Raw genomic sequence first — 12026 nt, forward strand, 5'->3', positions numbered from 1 at the left:
CCCTTTAAAGCGGCGAACTGTCCCTTTAAAAAGTGAAATTTTCCTTTAAAGAGGCGAACTGTCCCCTTAAAGAGGCGAACTGCCCCTTTTAAGCGGCAAACTGTCCCTTTAAAGAGGCAAACTGTCCCTGTAAAGCGGCGAACTGGCGCTTTAAAGAGGCGAACTGGCCCTTTAAAGAGGCGAACTGTCCCTTTAAAGAGGCGAACTGTCCCTTTAAAGCAGGGAACTGTCGCTTTAAAGAGGCGAACTGGCACTTTAAAGAGGCAAACTGTCCCTTTAAAGCGGCGAACTGTCCCTTTTAAAGAGGCGAACTGTCCCTTTAAAGCGGCAAACTGTCCCTTTAAAGAGGCGAACTGTCCCTTTAAAGCGGCAAACTGTCACTTTAAAGAGGTGAACGGTCCCTTTAAAGCGGCAAACTGTCCCTTTAAAGAGGCAAACTGGCCCTTTAAAGCGGCGAACTGTCCCTTCAAAGCGGCAAACTGTCCCTTTAAAGAGGCGAACTGTCTTTTTAAAGCGGCAAACTGTCCCTTTAAAGAGGCGAACTGTCCCTTTAAAGCGGCAAACTGTCCCTTTAAAGAGGTGAACTGTCCCTTTAAAGCGGCGAACTGTCCCTTTGAAGAGTCGAACTGTCCTTTTAAAGCGTCGAATTGTCCCTTTAAAGAGGCGAACTGTCCCTTTAAAGCGGCAAACTGTATCTTTAAAAAGGCGAACTGTCCCTTTAAAGCGGCAAACTGTCACTTTAAAGAGGTGAACTGTCCCTTTAAAGCGGCGAACTGTCCCTTTAAAGAGGCGAACTGTCCCTTTAAAGAGGCAAACTGGCCCTTTAAAGCGGCGAACTGTCCCTTCAAAGCGGCAAACTGTCCCTTTAAAGAGGCGAACTGTCTTTTTAAATCGGCGAACTGTCCCTTTAAAGAGGCGAACTTTCCCTTTAAAGCGGCAAACTGTCCCTTTAAAGAGGCAAACTGTCCCTTTAAAGCGGCGAACTGTCCCTTTGAAGAGGCGAACTGTCCTTTTAAAGTGGCGAATTGTCCCATTAAAGAGGTGAACTGTCCCTTTAAAGCGGCAAACTGTCCATTTTAAGCGGCAAACTGTCCCTTTAAAGAGGCGAACTGTCCCTTCAAAGCGGTGAACTGGCTTTTAAAGCAGCGAACTGTCCCTTTAAAGCGGCGAACTGTCCCTTCAAAGAGGCGAACTGGCCCTTTAAAGAGGTGAACTGACCCTTTAAAGCGTCGAACTGTCCTTTTAAAGCGGTGAACTGACCCTTTAAAGTGGCGAACTGTCCCTTTAAAGAGGTGAACTGTCCCTTTAAAGAGGCGAACTGTCCCTTTAAAGAGGCGAACTGCCCCTTTTAAGCGGCAAACTGTCCCTTTAAAGAGGCGAACTGTCCCTTTTAAGCGGCAAACTGTCCCTTTAAAGAGGCGAACTGTCCCTTCAAAGCATTTAACTGTCCCTTTAAAGAGGCGAACTGTCCCTTTAAAGCGGCGAACTGTCCCTTTAAAGAGGCGAACTGTCCCTTTAAAGTGGCGAACTGTCCCTTTAAAGAGGCGAACTGTGCCTTTAAATAGGCGAACTGTCCTTTCAAAGTGGCGAACTGGCCCTTTAAAGCAGCGAACTGGCCCTTTAAAGCGGCGAACTGTCCCTTTAAAGAGGCGAACTGGCCCTTTAAAGAGATGAACTGACCCTTTAAAGCGGTGAACTGTCCCTTTAAAGCGGTGAACCGACCCTTTACAGCGGCGAACTGTCCCTTTAAAGCGGCGAACTGTTCCTTCAAAGCGGCGAACTGGCCCTTTAAAGCGGCGAACTCTCCCTTCGAAGCGGCGAACTTTCCCTTTAAAGAGGCGAACTGACCCTTTAAAGTGGCGAACTGTCCCTTTAAAGAGGCGAACTGTCCCTTTAAAGAGGTGAACTGTCCCTTTAAAGCGGCGAATTGTCCCTTTAAAGAGGCGAACTGTCCCTTTAAATCGGCGAACTGTCCCTTCAAAGCGGCGAACTGTCCCTTTTAAGCGGCAAACTGTCCCTTTAAAGAGGCGAACTGTCCCTTTAAAGCGGCGAACTGTCCCTTTAAAGAGGCGAACTGTCCCTTTAAAGTGGCGAACTGTCCCTTTAAAGAGGCGAACTGTCCCTTTAAAGCGGCGAACTGTCCCTCTAAAGAGGTGAAGTGTCCCTTTAAAGCGGCGAATTGTCCCTTTAGAGAGGCGAACTGTCCCTTTGAAGCATCAAACTGTCCCTTCGAAGCGGCGAACTGTCCCTTTTAAGCAGCAAACTGTCCCTTTAAAGAGGCGAACTGTCCCTGTAAAGCGGCGAACTGTCCCTCTAAAGAGGCGAACTGTCCCTGTAAAGCGGCAAACTGTCCCTTTAAAGAGGCGAACAGGCCCTTTAAAGAGATGAACTGACCCTTTAAAGCGGCGAACTGTCCCTTTAAAGCGGTGAACCGACCCTTTAAAGCGGCGAACCGTCCCTTTAAAGAGGCAAACTGTCCCTTTAAAGAGGCAAACTGTCCCTTCAAAGCGGCGAACTGTCCCTTTAAAGAGGCGAACTGTCCCTTTAAAGCGGCGAACTGTCCCTTTAAAGAGGCGAACTTTCTCTTTAAAGATGCGAACTGTCCCTTTAAAGCGGCGAACTGTTCCTTTAAAGCGGCGAACTGGCCCTTTAAAGCGGCGAACTCTCCCTTCGAAGCGGCGAACTGGCCCTTTAAAGAGGCGAACTGACCCTTTAAAGTGGCGAACTGTCCCTTTAAAGAGGCGAACTGGCCCTTTAAAGCGGCGAACTTTCCCTTTAAAGAGGCAAACTTTCCCTTTAAAGAGGGGAACTGGCCCTTTAAAGCGGCAAACTGTACCTTTAAAGAGGCGAACTGTCCCTTCAAAGAGGTGAACTGTCCCTTTAAAGCGGCGAACTGTCCCTTTAAAGAGGCGAACTGGCCCTTTAAAGCGGCGAACTTTCCCTTTAAAGAGGCGAACTGACCCTTTAAAGTGGCGAACTGTCCCTTTAAACAGGCAAACTGGCCCCATAAAGCGGCGAACTGTCCCTTTAAAGAGGCAAACCTTCCCTTTAAAGAGGGGAACTGGCCCTTTAAAGCGGCGAACTGTCCCTTTAAAGAGGCGAACTGTCCCTTCAAAGAGGCGAACTGTCTCTTTAAAGAGGCGAACAGGCCCTTTAAAGCGGTGAACTGTCCCTTTAAAGAGGCGAACCGGCCCTTTAAAGCGATGAACTGTCCCTTTAAAGCGGCGAACTGTCCCTTTAAAGACGCGAACTGTACCTTTAAAGAGGCGAACTGTCCCTTTAAAGAGGCGAACTGGCACTTTAAAGCAGCGAACTGGAACTTTAAAGCGGCGAACTGTCCCTTTAAAGAGGTGAACTGCCCCTTTAAAGAGGCGAACTCTTACTTTAAAGAGGCGAACTGGCCCTTTTAAGCGGCAAACTGTCCCTTTAAAGAGGCGAACCATCCCTTTAAAGCGGTGAACTGTCCCTTTAAAGCGGCGAACTGTCCCTTTAAAGAGGCGAACTGGCACTTTAAAGCGGCGAACTTTCCCTTTAAAGAGGCAAACTTTCCCTTTAAAGAGGCGAACTGACCCTTTAAAGAGGCAAACTGGCCCTATAAAGCGGCGAACTGTCCCTTTAAAGAGGCGAACTGGCCCTTTAAAGCGGCGAACTGTCCTTTTAAAGAGGCGAACTGTCCCTTTAAAGAGGCGAACTGTCCCTTCAAAGAGGCGAACTCTCCCTTCAAAGAGGCGAACTGTCCCTTTAAAGAGGCGAACAGTCCCTTTAAAGCGGTGAACCGTCCCTTTAAAGAGGCGAACTGTCCCTTTAAAGAGGCGAACTGTCCCTTCAAAGAGGCGAACTGTCCCTTTAAAGAGGCGAACAGTCCCTTTAAAGCGGTGAACTGTCTCTTTAAATCGGCAAAGGACTGGCTGGGCCACTAATAGCCTTGTTTATATGGTTACATTTAACTGACAGTTAAGGTGCCCCAGCTGCTGCTACACTAATTATATGAGACTCAGGCTTCTCAGAGCCAAAAATACCTCTACGAATAGATGCTTCCCATTCGGAAAACCGTAAGAGCTACGGGAGAAATTCTCGCAGAATGAGCGAGAGACGCCTTTGGACTTCAATATTCCCGCGTTTCAGATCTGTAGCTTATTCACAGTGAAAGCACGGATGAGAGAAAGAAGGGCTGCAGGAGCTGCTGAGATTCTGAGAATTGGATGAATTAAAATCGGGATTTGATGTCTTTGAGCCCCGACATCACTTTGCTCTGAGGGGCTCTGAGAGCAAACGGTCAGTCCTAGATGAAATATGAAAACGTTTTATGAATCCCAACATAACATGACAGTACAGAATGGCATTGGAGCCCAGCCCCGCCGAACTCTCAAGCACATTCTACCAATCAGAATCACTGTAGGCCCCTACGTAGCATAATATCATGTAACATTTAGCGCGCCTGTATAGATACTATTGGGGCAGGTGTATGATCTGCCCTGGACATGGAAAGGACTCAAAGGGTTTAAGAAATATTACTCCGCCCATCTAGCCAGTGGGAACTTCAGTGCCGCCAAATTCCCCTACAAACTTGTTGGATAAAACGGATAACTATGTTGGATTTGATGAAGGATATTGGCTGTTTAATCCGGATTCACGTTTGTGGTATGAGCAAAGCAATGTTGAGACAGTAAACAATGTGTTGACAGCTTCGTACATGTACAGTAGGTTACTTGTCTGCTAGCTTAGGTTGGAGCACTGTCGGTGTGTGTGACGTGAAGCATTTTTCGGAAAAGGCAAAAAAACACGAGTCCAGCAAGGCGCATCTGAATTGTACCATGAAATCAGCCATGCAATGCTTTGCGACAAGTTTCCCTCTAATTGAAACGTAGACAGTATTAATTCCTTTCACAAACTTTCTCTTCGCTCATTTTCACGTGGCTTTTGTGTTTGTTGAATGGCAGACTTTTATGCGAGTGCGCACCCCCCCCCCCCTGCGTATGGTTGCATAGACTATTGGCCTATTGCGTATGCTCCATAAAAGCTCGCATTTTGATGATGCAGATCATCTGCCCCGCCTATTTTCCAGACCACGAGCCGCTACTGCTATGCAGTGCTCTTCTATGCAATGCCATGGCAGGCCCCAATTAGCCAATTATCTGATCCTTTCAGTGCCATGTAACCCCACTGTGTGGGGTGTGCTTGGGGATCCAAATCCCACCTAGGGGATCTAAACTGTTAGAACTCTGCTGACACCTTTATTGACATCACAGCGGTTTGCCATGTTTCTGATACAGCTTTAACTTTTCACCACCCGTATAGTCAGAAGCGCTCCCAGCAGATTCTCCTATGTCAACGTCTGAGGCTAACGCCTCTGTTGGAGGCTAACACCTCTTCTTGAAGCCTCTCACTTAATAAGCTTCAAAGCTGTCAAAGTGGGGTGAAAGTGGCACTCACCCAAACAAATTTCCTTCCTCCTGCTAGTCAAAAAGCCAGTGCTTCTACCACCTCTCTCCGTTTCCCCCTGGAGATAGATAGACATTTCTGTTGACATAAAAGTGTGACCTCTGGTTGCTCGTCCTCCAACTCTGACTTTTCCCACTTTCACCCTTGGGATACTGTAGATTGAAGGGAATGACAATCCCATCCTGTCATTCTTGCAACTGAGTCTTCCCTTTACTTTGCTGTCTTTTCCTACCCCCCCCCCCCCCCCCTTTCTCCTCTTCACCCCTTCCCCTTTTCTTCCTCTTTCTGTACTTATCTTGTACTTTCCTGAATTCCTCTAGTGTTCCTCAACGTCTGGTACATGTTTCAATATTTCCAAGTGCTATACGAAGGAATGTTTTCTTTCCCTGCCTTATTTTATAGAAATTCTCTTTTAGATAAGGGTCCTTTAACTTTCCCACAGCTGGTATGATAAACTGTACTATGAAAACAACTATGTCATGATGACTAGCTAGCTTTAAGGGAAATGTTTAAAAATGTCAGTCTGAGGAAATGACCCCATTTGCCCTCTGGAGGCTAAGAAATGCAGGTGCATCACCTCATTCTGGCTGTTTCATGTGAGTTCTGCCTGGATTTGACGGTTGAAAAACAATCACATGTTATGTTTTCTCATTTTATTGAAAACTAAAGTCACATCATAAGTTTCCTATTTACTCATAATCATGAATTACATTTACATTTCAAGTCAAATCTTCTACGATCTACTGAATCCATAAAAACTAGTTGTGTTGAAACTGTTGCAGCAGAAACCACAATGGTAATATTTTGTCATTTTATTGAACATGCTGTGGCAAGTCTGAGCTTAGAGTCCTGGGAAACTTACCTGGAGTTGCTTTAAAACCGGCAGCCAGGGTGTGGCATTTGTGTTAACGTTGGCTGTTGGCATCGATCAGGATTAATTTTAAAGAATGGTTGATTAACAAGTTTCTTTTTAATTTGACACCCGATCTCATGCAGGATTGTTTGAATTCTTAACAATTTATGCAGTTAGATTCACTTTATTCTTGAAGTGGACAAATGCAAATATTATAGTTTCAGTTTAACAATGTTTGTGTGTGTGTGTGTGTGTGTTCGTGTAGTTTAACCTCTGTACACACCTGCACACTGCCTTTGTTTCAGTCTTGTTTCCCTTTGATTGTTTCTCTTTTGGCTGCTAACTGAATCCATTTGTTAGCTTAGACACATGATGAAATGATTGCAGTTTGCTTCTATAGTGTGTTATTCCAGGACCCGTGTCTGCCTCAGTGTGTGTTTGATGAGATGCAAGAATGCAACTTTCACACCTTGAGGCAGACTTCATGGGAACTTTAATCATGGTTTCTCACACAGAGTGAAACACTGTGATCTAATGCCAGGGCGGAAACTGCAGCTTACTACGCTTACAGCTGTTTCTATGTCACAGTAGCCTTTCTGTAATTGTTACAAGTTGTTATTAGCAAAACTCTGGCTTTATTTAATTTTTTTTTTTGGGGGGGGGGGACACACACTTTGGCAATGCATTTGTTTAAGGATGAGTCTCTTGTATACACTCCTTTTTATGTTTCAACCAACACCTGACAGAAATATCTGAATCTGTAGCCCTGCAGTGCCTCCATGCAGCCACCTGCCTGATGCCTGGCGCTAACTTGGTAACGAGTTATGTGCTGGGCATGTATGTTTTAAAGGAAAATTCGGGTTTGTTTCTTCTTTTTTTATTTTATACTTATAAGTACTTCATACAACCCCGTTGTGCACAAGTAGATAGATTATTACCTTGGTGACAGCACTTGCAGCACCCTCGGTTAGGCGAGTCGGAGACATTCTGACAGTGAAGCTGAGCTGAGAGCTACTGAAAACAGGGTCATTGGTAGAGGGATTTTTTTTTGCATTTTTAAGACCTACAAAATTTCAAAGCAGTTCCAGCGAATTTTATAGAAACTGATTTTTACTCTGTGTTAGCTTCGCAAATGGACAGTTATTTACTGACTGTAAATGTTTTCTGGGCTGAATGTTCGTGTTGCTCTGTGTCACAGTGGCTGCCTGAAGGAGCCGGCTGCTGATCAGCAGAGTTGATCAGGAGCTGTGCAAGACTTTTGCAACGATTTGAAAAATGGCAAATGTTACAGCTTTTCCAGGCCTTTCAGTCATTTTTACCTTTTCCTAATAGTGAGAGTAAATAGCTGCCTGATGCAAAAGTGACATGGTGTAAAATTCCCAAATTATAGCATTTACTCAAAACACTAACATTTTTGAGGTCTGCGTCGTTTTAGATGGCGAAAATCTGCTCTTCTGTCGTCCGGTTCTGAGTAGCTTAAGCTTGGCTGCCCCTTGGCGTGTAATACAAATTCTCCATTAAATGCATGCTCAGAAACTAATTTGTTTCTTTTAGAAATGAGCAGGCCTGTTGCTTGGGGTTTTTAGAAGTCGATAATATGTTTGCACGGTGCTTATCCTTTGAAGCCACATGTAAATCAAATGACATAAAACAGCAAAAGTTTCAGAACCAAACATCCATCTACTTTCTTGTAACTCTTAGTTAGTTTTGACTTGTTCTGCGATATCTGCAACAAACAGGTTGCCTGTTCTGGGTTTAAATGGCTCCCCTAATGTTTGTGATTACCAGCAACAGACTTGCACAGGTGGTCATAGCAATGATAATACGATGGATGCCCGGCACTGTTTGATTTGTATAACCAGCTCTGACTGGATGTCTGGTTTCACAGTGGGATGGAAGTAAGCAATAGTAGCCTTTTGTCGGTAAATCAAAGGCCCCCACAGAGGGGAAAATGGCATGCTGGGACCAAAACAGATGGTGATGGATCTTTAAATGACCCTTTTTCACAGACCAGCATGTTAGACACACGTGCACTTAAATGTGGCCTCGTACATTACTGGAGGATTGTGTGTGTGCGTGGTTTTCCGTGGTGTGTGAATGCTATCACTTTGTAGCTAATGGACCAATTTTTGAGGTGTTGAGCTTTACACAACTGCCCTCAGAATGTGAGGAAATATCTGTTGTGTACTTGTGTGCTGGCGTGAGTGCATTTGTTTCCAGATGAACAACACCATCAATTTACAAACCAACGGGCCAATTCTACTCGACAGAAGGAGTTGAGGGGCAGTTTGTTGATTGTGAAATCGATGTGAGGTCTCCCCCATCCATTCAGCGAGATGGCTCCCAAAGTGAGGATCTCCGAAAGAGTGCCACATGCCTCCAAGCAAAATGGTTTGTCTTTGAAGCTATTTTATTCACCACTGGCGCTTCACATCATTGCTAATTTCCCAGAGGTGATCTATCATGTGGAGGAAATTTTATTATCAAGTGTCAGGTAAATGATCTACATTTGAATGCCTTAGGGGAGAAAGCCTGCACATTCACACCTAGTGTCGAGAATGGTTAGGAGCAAGGTGAGGAGTTATGCTTTTCTAAGATAAGTGTCAGATTCCAGTAAAGTGCCCATATGTTAAGCTCACTGGGTCCTGTATTGGGGATGTGTATGAAGGCTTTTTATTCCTGTTCACTTGTTTGTCAAAAACAAAATAAGATTTTGTCCCTTAAGCAGTTTGAAGAGACTCATAACACATTTAAAGTTTCCTCCTAGATATTGGCACAGTTTGTTCTTTCTTTTTAAACGTAAGCTCTGGAATAAGAACCGATTCTGTCACTCAGAAGCCAAAGCTACTGAAAAAAAAAGCAAAATCGAATGCATTTTTATGCATTAGACAGATAATTAGTCACAAATAAACAAGCCTCCAAAGTTTTGACTTCAACTTTAGGTTGACATTTGTTGCCAATATTTGCATTCTTCTGACCCTAAATGAAGCAGAATTCTCATTCTCTCATTCAGATGTTTCTGTTTCTGTTGTCAGACAGCAAAACAAGGCAAAAGCTGGGACTGAAAAGAATCAAGAATCAAGAATCAAGAATCTTTATTGTCACTATGCAGGCATAATGAAATTTAGTTCAGGAGCTCTTGGCTTTGTATACACAAAAAATATAAAAAGATATCTAAATAATATACAAGAGAATATAAATAGTAAAAGTTTAAGTAAAAAGTAAAAAGTTAAAGTGCAATCTGGTTATTGTATGACTGTATTGTACATATTGCAGCATAAGTAAGTCAAATAAAAGTGCAGTGCAGTGCGAGTCTCTGTCTGCAGAGGTTTATAATAATCAGTCTATGGGTGGGGGTGGAGGGGTGGATGCGTGGGGGTATGGGGTGATGGATTTTACAGCTTTGGGGAAGAAGCTGTGTGTCAGTCTGTTGGTGTGTGTTTTGATACACCTGTACCTCTTTCTGGATGGAAGAGCAGCCCATTAAAGGATAAGACCGGTTTTTTGACATTGGGCCCTTGATTTCACATTATAACATGATGTTCTACTCACCCCTGCTTGTTGTTGGTCATTTTGAGCTGTTCCGAAGATATTCGCGAGGCGTCTGGCTGCTCTCTTGAGATATTCGGCCATGAAACGGTTTCCTATGGGCAACGTTATACAGGCACAAACTATGCTGTTTATAATTGATTAATTACTGTACACTAGCACTGATAACGTGGAGGTGCGTCGCTTACTTAAAAAAATTCGCGTTACTGTAATTTTGAATTTTAGCCGAATGAATAAATAGGCAGCAGGTCTGTGGGCTGTCTGTGGTAGTAGCACGACGATGACGTCAGTAACACCCACTTTACGACAAAAATTCAAACTTACAGTAACCCGGATTTTTTTAATTAAGCGACGCACCTCCACGTTATCAGTGCTAGTGTACAGTAATTAATAAATTATAAACAGCATAGTTTGTGCCTGTATAACGTTGCCCATAGGAAACCGTTTCATGGCCGAATATCTCAAGAGAGCAGCCAGACGCCTCGCGAATATCTTCGGAACAGCTCCAAATGTTCAACAACAAGCAGGGGTGAGTAGAACATCATGTTATAATGTGAAATCAAGGGCCCAATGTCAAAAAAACGGTCTTATCCTTTAAGAGTAAGTGTTAACCCGCAGTCACTAAGAAAGCATTCAGGGGTTGCTGCTCTCTTTGACAAAGTCACCATCCAGAGAAGTTCAACACAACATCTTGCTATACTTGCATAAATAAATGGTCATCAAGAGAGAACATTTGAATGTTTTGAACGTTTTCTCAAACAGTGTCAGGACAAGACTGCCCGATGTGCAAGCAGCTCGCAGGCTCTGTGCTTTTGACCGTGCAGAATAGAGGCAGAGAGAGGTGTTCTTTCTATAGGGGAGGTAGTTCTGCCTTAGGGGCAGTTTTTGTATGACTTTTTTTTCATAAAAGTTGCTTGAATTGTCGCTAGTTGGTGTTTTGGAGGGAAAAAACTAAAAAATTAGGTAAATTTGGTGAAAAATTGCCAAGTTGGTCAGTCAGGCAGTGATCTTACTAGTGTTCAATCATCCATCTAACAGCCTCCTATGGACTAAAAAATTCTAAATGGACTTAATTGTATAAAGTGAAACGGTGTCCGTAATGCAGAGCATTTAGGGATGACCAACACAAATTTAAGCTGCCCATACTTGGAGCAAACTGTGTGTGATTTGATGGTTCATTTTTCTTAACATTTCAACAAATAAATTCATGATGTCTAACCTGGAGTGTTTATCAGGTAGACTAAATATTTCTGAAGTCAATAGGAAGTCATTCTTTTTTAATGTACGTATACCCACGAGGTTTCAGCTTTAGTTTATAGTACTTTAGAACACTTGGCTGGAAGACAGATATGTAATCTCATTACACATTTACTATAAAAGTGACAAAACACAACATATTTCCATAAAATCTACATTTTTATTGCTAAAACGATCCTTTGGATCAAGTTGTTTATAAGTCCAACAAAATGGCGGTTATGCTCACATGGCACGGTGAGTTGTGTGTGATGTAAAAAGAATATATTCAATCAGTTCAATGGCTGCACACACCCTGTACCTCCTTGTCCGTCCCTCTTTTCTGTGTAGTTGTCATTTCAGTAAAATTGACTCTTGTTCAACATTTATTAGCTTAAAAAAACTTTATGAATTCCATCCAACCTGGTAAGGATGACATTTAAGGATGAGCAAGTTTGTCTGCGGGAGAGCTGAAATAGCAAAGAACTCTCTGTTGTATCCTGTCACACCAGTGAATCGCTTCTATTCTCTTCAGGGCTGTGCTCACTCGGCCTGTACTTTACACTGCTTAAAAATCGTCATGACAACCTCAGTCATCTCAGCAAATAGTATGCCCACAGATGGTAGATATAAATATATCACTGCTTCATGTATTCTTTTATTGTGCAGGGATTTCTTTTTTCTTAGCGTATTACAGCCAATCTTAGAACATATAATGTTTAGCGTCTGTGTTTTTGGTTATGTCAAGAGTGTGATCTCTTCCTGTAATGAATAAAAAGGAAAAAAAATGCTATGGGATGACCTTGTGCTTATCATTGATAGCATTCACTGCATTCTTAGGCCCCAGTTGAGGGTAGATACTCAGACACTCACAGAAGATTCCTTCCTGCTCCTCCCTGGCCTCCAGCCCACTGGATTTGTGTCAAAAGCAGCAGGAGTGGAGAGGAAA

This window comes from Odontesthes bonariensis, chromosome 12 (assembly GCF_027942865.1).
Source record: "Odontesthes bonariensis isolate fOdoBon6 chromosome 12, fOdoBon6.hap1, whole genome shotgun sequence".
Classification (NCBI taxonomy): Eukaryota; Metazoa; Chordata; class Actinopteri; order Atheriniformes; family Atherinopsidae; genus Odontesthes; species Odontesthes bonariensis.